This window comes from Vicia villosa, linkage group LG1 (genome assembly GCF_029867415.1).
Source record: "Vicia villosa cultivar HV-30 ecotype Madison, WI linkage group LG1, Vvil1.0, whole genome shotgun sequence".
Classification (NCBI taxonomy): domain Eukaryota; kingdom Viridiplantae; phylum Streptophyta; class Magnoliopsida; order Fabales; family Fabaceae; genus Vicia; species Vicia villosa.
Window position 1 is genome coordinate 43,590,912 of NC_081180.1, and position 7,429 is coordinate 43,598,340.

Genomic DNA, 7,429 nt, shown 5'->3' on the forward strand with positions numbered 1-7,429 from the left:
CTGTTCAGGACCGGCCAAAGGCTCAACTAGTCTCAAGTCCACTCTACTCGACCCAAATATAAAAATAGCTCATAGCTGATGGAAATGTACATAATCTCTAATTTTCAATTTTACTTAATTCAACTTGAATCTTGAACTGACTTGTGCGTTGGAGTGCGAACCATGCAGGTTCACTTCATGTCGCTGTAAAAGAGATTGAAGCCACGGTCCAAAACTATTATTATATATATGAAAGAATAATACAATGAAAACAAACACACGCGCGCGCGCACACACACACATATAATCTTGCCAATCAATACAACAACAAGGCCTTCCCAATTTTAATCAATTTTTAAACAACGTGTGCCTTTTAATGTTTCTAATCATCATCATAACATCTTTCGACAAATAACCCTCGGGGGCACCTAGTGACAAATCATACATACAATATAGATCATCGCAAATGATACATACAACATGGATCAACTTCAATTGGGATAGGTAGATATGGAAAGGTGGCCACCTGAAGAAATCTAACAAACTAGTATACTACAAGTATCTCCTTATGGAAACACCATGCATAAGAACATGTCTTTTGCTGGAGGACAAACATTTGGGCCCAATAGCTAGAACTTAAAAACTAGTGGTGGGTTATTCGATTCAACAACCATGTGCAAGTTACCCATCTTTATTGGCTAACCCCACAACATAGCTTACATGACCTTATGTACCAGTTCCACCCCCGATGTATTTGATGACAACTAAACTAGTCGTTGGTTATGTTGGTGGACATCCATAGATTACAAATTTACCTTATCAATATAATGCAATATTTAGAACTCTTTTGAAAAAAATTAAGGTGAACCAATAACGGTAATCGGGGAATCCCACACCTAAGGTTCTGTTTCAACATAATTTTCAAAACCCCCAAACAACATGCGGCATTAACCAACTACAAATGAGGCTAGACCTCTTGGATATTAGTAGTACAATAAAGAGGTGACTTGTGATGAAACCTAAGCCTATGGATATACATGTGTATAAAATGCCTTATCTTAAATTTGTGGATGAATTTACACTTTTTCTCAGAGGTTATAAAGCTCCATACTTTTCTTCCTTTTCTAGTGAAGATGGAGAGTCAACTGTGTAGCACATTGGAAGGTTTGATGGGCATTATATGGATGGAACCTAAATGATTTCCATAAATTAGAGTTGTTCCATTTATCATTGATAAGAACAATACTTCGTGTGGTATTTTTTCTTCCACTAAACTCAATACAAAACCGAGCAGACATGGAAAGGTATTTCCATGACAAATTCTATTAGCCTCATCCTAAAATTACAAAAAACATAGATGAATTGACTACATATTCCATTGAAAGGCTACGTTGGGAGGATCGCAAATGTTTTGTTCAATTTCCTCTAATTGAATATGCATTTAATGGATTAATGGCATGCATCTTTGAATAAAAGAGAAATTAGTTGGACAAGTTTGACATAATCTGGAAAAATTAATTTCTAGAGAAGTACACAAATCCATCCACGAGAGGGAAAAAATCTGAAGCCAACCCAACCAAGTGCCAACCAGTTATCACAACAAGGAGCCCCACTAACGTAAAGGAAATGCAATAACTTACAGGTCGCCTCACCTCCCTGTCTCGCTTCCTTTCCTGCGTAGGAAACAAAGTCTTCCTCTTCTTCGTTACTTTAAAGAAGAATGAGAGGTTTGAGTGGACCCACGAGGATGAAGAGGATTTCACCAAAGTCAAGAACTTCCCCACATCTCCCACCGTTCTGACTCGCCTGAGAGAGGGGTCGTCGTTGTTGCTCTACCTCTCGGTCAATGATTAGTGATGAGCTCAGTCCTCATCCAATAAATCGACGGGGTGGAAAAGTCTATGTATTTCGTAAGCAAAGTGTATAGAGGTGCCAAGGCACGTTGTCAAAATATTGAGAAGTATTGCGTACTTTCAGGGTCACAAAATCCTAGTAAAAACCAACTATCTTGTGCGGAAAGTCTTGAAGATGCCCGATCCAGCAGGAAAAATGGTATCCTAGGCGGTGGAGCTCTCAGAGTACGATATCCAATATGTCTCGAGGTGAAGCATCAAATCACAAGTTCTGGCAGAGTTCATAGCAGAACGCTCTATCAGTATAGTGCATCCAACATAAAAGGGAGCGACATTGGAATAGTCCAAGAAGGACCTGGCGACATACTCATCTAGCAAGCTTTAAAATCCGGGTTCACTGCTAGCAATAACCAAGTGAAGTATGAGGCCTCATTATCGAAATGATCCTCGCCTTAGAAAAGGGAGCCTCTAGGTTAAAGGCCAAAATTGATTCCCAATTGGTCGCCAACCAAGTCTCTAGGAAGTACCAAGCCAATGAGGTACAAAAAGTACAAACTTTATCTTCTCGCTTCTCGTCCTTTGAAATAAATTGTGTCCCCTGTAAACAAAACATCAGAGTAGGGCTTATGTCAAAGCTAGCTACATCAAAAATGGCGGGTTCAACAAAATATTTATCTAGGAAACTCTCGCCTCTTCCAGCATAGAGGCACACGAGGTATAATCCCTGGAAGTTATCCTAGAATCTAGCTGGATGTCGCCCATATTGCGCTATCTGCAGACTAGCGAACTACCACTAGATGAGGGAGATGTAAGAAGGATCCGGAAACATGTTGCTAAGTACACCCTTCTATTTGAAAAACTATATAAAGTAGGGAGAGCTTCTCCTATGTTAAGATGTCTACGCGATCATGAAACTTTCCTATTTCTCGTGGAGGTGCACAAGGGCGCTAGTAGCAGCCACATCGGTGTTCGGTCGAAGAGGTTGCCGGTGAGTATTCTGAAACAAGTTTGATTTCAACCTTTATTTTCGATTTGCCAACGAAGTGACATTTTTTTTGTTTGCTTACAATGTTTTGTTAATCATTTTTTGATGAAGGTTTGAACATTGTTGCTGTTTTATTGTTATAGTGTCCATAAAATCAATGTTTTGTCGTTGTTGGTCGTAAACAAGGTTGGTCCTTCGGTTTGTTGATTCAAACAAATCATATATTGATTGCATTAATTGTTGTTGAGGTACAACTTTGAAACTGTCTTTGCAGCATCTTTGAAATTGCCTTTAATGGTGGGAACATATTCGGTGTCGGCTTTGCTTCGTCAAGTGCAGGTTGGGAATTTTCGTAAGCTTGCTATCTTGATATGAAACATGACTAACTTTCCAATAACAGTTCCAAGTTCCAAAAGAATTTTGTTTATATATGATCCTTCTTTTCTTCTTCTAAATTTTTGTGTTGGGTTGCATTTTCTGTATGGATTAGGTTTGATGCTTATAGGACTGGTTTTGTGTGTTGTTGTAGGGCTTTTCATGAGTATTTTGATGTTGCCCTGTTCGAAAAGTTTGAGAGTGCATATGACTTCATTTTTCATTTATATAACTTTGAATTTTCACTTGATTTTGGGACTAAATTGACTGATGAATTGTTGAGTGATGCCCTGAACGTATCCCGTACGGTTCCGAGATGAGGTTGCTCGGAGTCGAGAGTGAAGTTGTCTGGAACATGGAAACCCGGATTGAATCTTGCACCATGAACTTGACTGTTAGTATAATTAGTTCTTTTGTTTTATATGGTAGATTATTTGATTTTACGCATAATTACTTAACTGTCATGTACTTTATGCATAATTAATATGACATATATTCGAATCAATATAATTTATACTGCTGTTGATTGAATTTACTTCTCTTTTTAACAGGGATGAAAAGTCATATTATAGATGCATGTGTACTGTTCGAAGAAATGCCAAAGAGGATATTAGATGCTCTTGCTGCACTAATGCTCTTGCTGCATCACTTCAGAAACCAACGAAAGATAAGTAGTAGCTACAGGTTTTATTGACTGATTATAATGGACTATTGTCATGCAATTAAGGGTGTTTTTAGATATTATTCTAATGCTGATGCTGATTGTTAGTGCTGATCAAAGAGTCAATGGTTCAATTTATATCAGTATTTGTCTTTATGTATCCTCTCTAATTCAATAATTTTTCAATCTGTGAAATAACTTCACTCATTTTTCTTTTTTGAATACCTTTCTTTATATTCATTTGAAGCATCAAACATGTCTCTTTGATTATTTTTCTTCATTTGCTATGGTTCCTTAGTTCTTAAAATATCCAACTACATGAGATCTCTGTATGTAGAGGTTCTTGCATTGAGGTTCTCACTGATTTTGCATGTGATTCAACAGACTGAACTAATATCTGGTGATCAAAATAGGATTTGACAGCAAATTCATGCAGCTGTAAATTGGTAGGAGTTATGAACTCTTTTTTACTGTATATGGATATCAGTTTACCCTTGGTCATAACTGATACCTCTTATGTTTCTTTATTACTGTAGGAGTTATGTTTCTTTTGGGGATGGAATACCCTTATGTTTCTTTGATTTTAACTTTTAATATGGAATTTAGATACCTCTTGGTGGGTTGATTTGACTGTTATTTGGTGTATAATTATCCTGCAGGTGGAGACCATTTTGGATAGGGAGAATTTCACTTTGGAGGAACTACTTGATGAGGATGAAATTATTCAAGAATGCAAGGCTCTTAATAGTCGGCTTATAAATTTGTAATGGTCTTCTTTTCCATCATCATATTTATTTCTTATTAGAGACTACTGTTCTGTTATGGCATTGAAGAAATTATCCCTATGAAGGGAATTATAATATTATTCGTCAGACCTGTTTATTAAGTACTGTCTCGAGTATAATTACTTTTGACTTCAAAGTGTTGTTATGGAATCAGGGATGAGACCTAAGAATATTATAATCAAAATTAAGATACTTGCTTAAATTAATAAACGATCCCTTATATTTTAACAAATCAGACTTTTGCATCTACATCCTAATTGATTAGATTTGAGAACAAAGTTTAGATTTGAGTTTCCATTTTGTTGACCTGTGAGTCTCGCATAACTCAGAATGTTAGCAATTATATAAGTTTTGTTTGTCTGATTTAAGGACATGGAAAACTGTCATCTGGTTTAACACTAAATATCTTCTGCTGATTGATAAAAAAATAACTGGAATGTCTAAACAGAAGGAAAACATGTATAGAAAACCTAGAGCCCATGTATTACAGTTTTTTAAACAAAATAATCACTTTTACAAGTTTTCATCTGTTTGTTACAAATTTTGAAAATATGAAAATATAAAAGAAATCTAGGAAGTGCTTCAAATGAGAAGCTGTTTTGAGAAAGAACGTATTTCATAAAGATGCAAGTAAAATTCCATATTTTACTTACTAAAATATCTATGGATGCTTAGGTGGACAGTTATTTCCGCCATGTAGGAGGTTGTTGGTGGAAAAATGTAGTTTTCATGAAATAAACTCTGGAATATTTTTTTCTGCGGCTCGCATTTTAGTTACGTAGCTCTTTGGCTTGGATACCGACAGCATATTTTGTGTTTGGGATGACATTATTTCCTAATTTTGCTTATTGGCTGACTACATTAGTATTGTTTTTTATATCACACTTATTGGCTTATTGCTGTTTTATTTGATGTACTGTTATTTTGTACGCACTACTAATCATCCCAAAATTCGTATAAATGCACGAATTATTATTTTTTATATAATTAAAGAAAATAAAATAAAATATAATGAATTAAACCAAATACGAGAAAAATGTGTTGTTTTTAAATTATGTATGTATCTATTTTTTAAAAAATTATTTTTAATTTAAGATACAAATTTTTTAAAGATAATATATTAAAAATTGAAATATATTAAAACAGTCTTTGTAAAATAATTTTGTTTTTATTTTAAAAATATGTCTTTTTTTTTAAAATAACATATTATTTATTTCGGTAAAACAATTTTATTATTTTTAATTTCATTTTGATTACATTTTGAAAACAAAAGCCTGCGTACCACACCAGCATCGTGCGAACACACGGGTGTTGATACGATACCTAAACAAAAATAAAATTTTTAAAGGAAAAAATCTATTATTGATCTAAATATTTTCATATATAAAAAATGGTATTTATGATCTAAATATTTTTTATCAAAAAATACAAAAATAAAATTTGTAAAGGAAAAAATCGATTATTGATCTAAATATTTTCATATATAAAAAATGGTATTTATGATCTAAATATTTTTTATCAAAAAATGGTATACGGGAAAAAATATATTATTGATCTAAATATTTTTATATACGAAAATTTACTATTGATTCAGATATTTTTTATAACGATACCTAAACAAAAATAATATTTGTACACGGGAACATGAAGTTATTGATCAAAATATTGTTTTATTAATTATATATTCAATTATTATTTTTTTACGGGTAACCAGACATTTTTCTATTAAAAAATATACATCTGAAACAAATGCGCGTTCCATACCAGAACCCGTGCGAACGCACGGGTTTGTTACTAGTGAGGTACAAAAAGTACAAACTTTATCTTCTCGCTTCTCGTCCTTTGAAATAAATTGTGTCCCCTGTAAACAAAACATCAGAGTAGGGCTTATGTCCAAGCTAGCTACATCAAAAATGGAGGGTTCAACAAAATATTTATCTAGGAGACTCTCGCCTCTTCCAGCATAGAGGCACACGAGGTATAATCCCTGGAAGTTATCCTAGAATCTAGCTGGATGTCGCCCATATTGCGTTATCTGCAGACTAGCGAACTACCACTAGATGAGGGAGATGTAAGAAGGATCCGGAAACATGTTGCTAAGTACACCCTTCTATTTGAAAAACTATATAAAGTAGGGAGAGCTTCTCCTATGTTAAGATGTCTACGCGATCATGAAACTTTCCTATTTCTCGTGGAGGTGCACAAGGGCGCTAGTAGCAGCTGTCATACCCCAATTTTTGACCTAAGATACCACCTCATATCATCTGCATATGTATCATTTGCATCTCTAACAAACTGCATAGCTTGTGTTTGTTACTTGTGACTCAGCAGGATTTAATCAGGAAATCACTCATCAGTACAAGTAACAATCAATTAGGGTTTTGTTCTCCCTTCATCTCAAAAGAACTATCTTCATCAACAATCAACATTTGGTCCTCAGAGATTCATTTCAACAAACTCAAGAGCTTTGAATCGACTGAATTAGGGTTTTGCCTGAAGATAGCATACCCCTGACTTTTGCTCAGTATTTGATCTAATGACTTGGGACATGATATCAAGACCTCAAGTGCATCATTTTGACCTAATCCATTGGCTCATAACATCTCCTACACAAAGATTGATCAGACAAATCCTCAGATCAGGGTTTTGAACTATCAGGGACTGAAATCAGGGATCACATTTGGGAAACCATAAAAACCCCCAGGAAGTCAATCAAAGGTTTCAATCATCCTCAAATAATCCCTATGACAATATCCCATGGAAATTGCATCTCAATTCAAGACCTACAGTC

General features: G+C 34.8%; 1 long non-coding RNA gene across 2 annotated transcripts; it reads left to right on the top strand.

Annotated features, from left to right (window-relative positions):
- The first annotated feature begins 995 nt into the window (after positions 1 to 995).
- Positions 996 to 5,664, top strand: LOC131635800 (uncharacterized). Of its 2 annotated transcripts, XR_009293875.1 has the most exons (4): positions 996 to 2,820; positions 2,929 to 3,586; positions 3,744 to 4,299; positions 4,513 to 5,662. It is a non-coding gene; the product is annotated as an uncharacterized LOC131635800 (long non-coding RNA). The 2 variants fall into 2 exon arrangements; XR_009293874.1 differs by having other exon boundaries at positions 996 to 3,586; positions 4,513 to 5,664.
- The last annotated feature ends 1,765 nt before the right edge of the window (positions 5,665 to 7,429 follow it).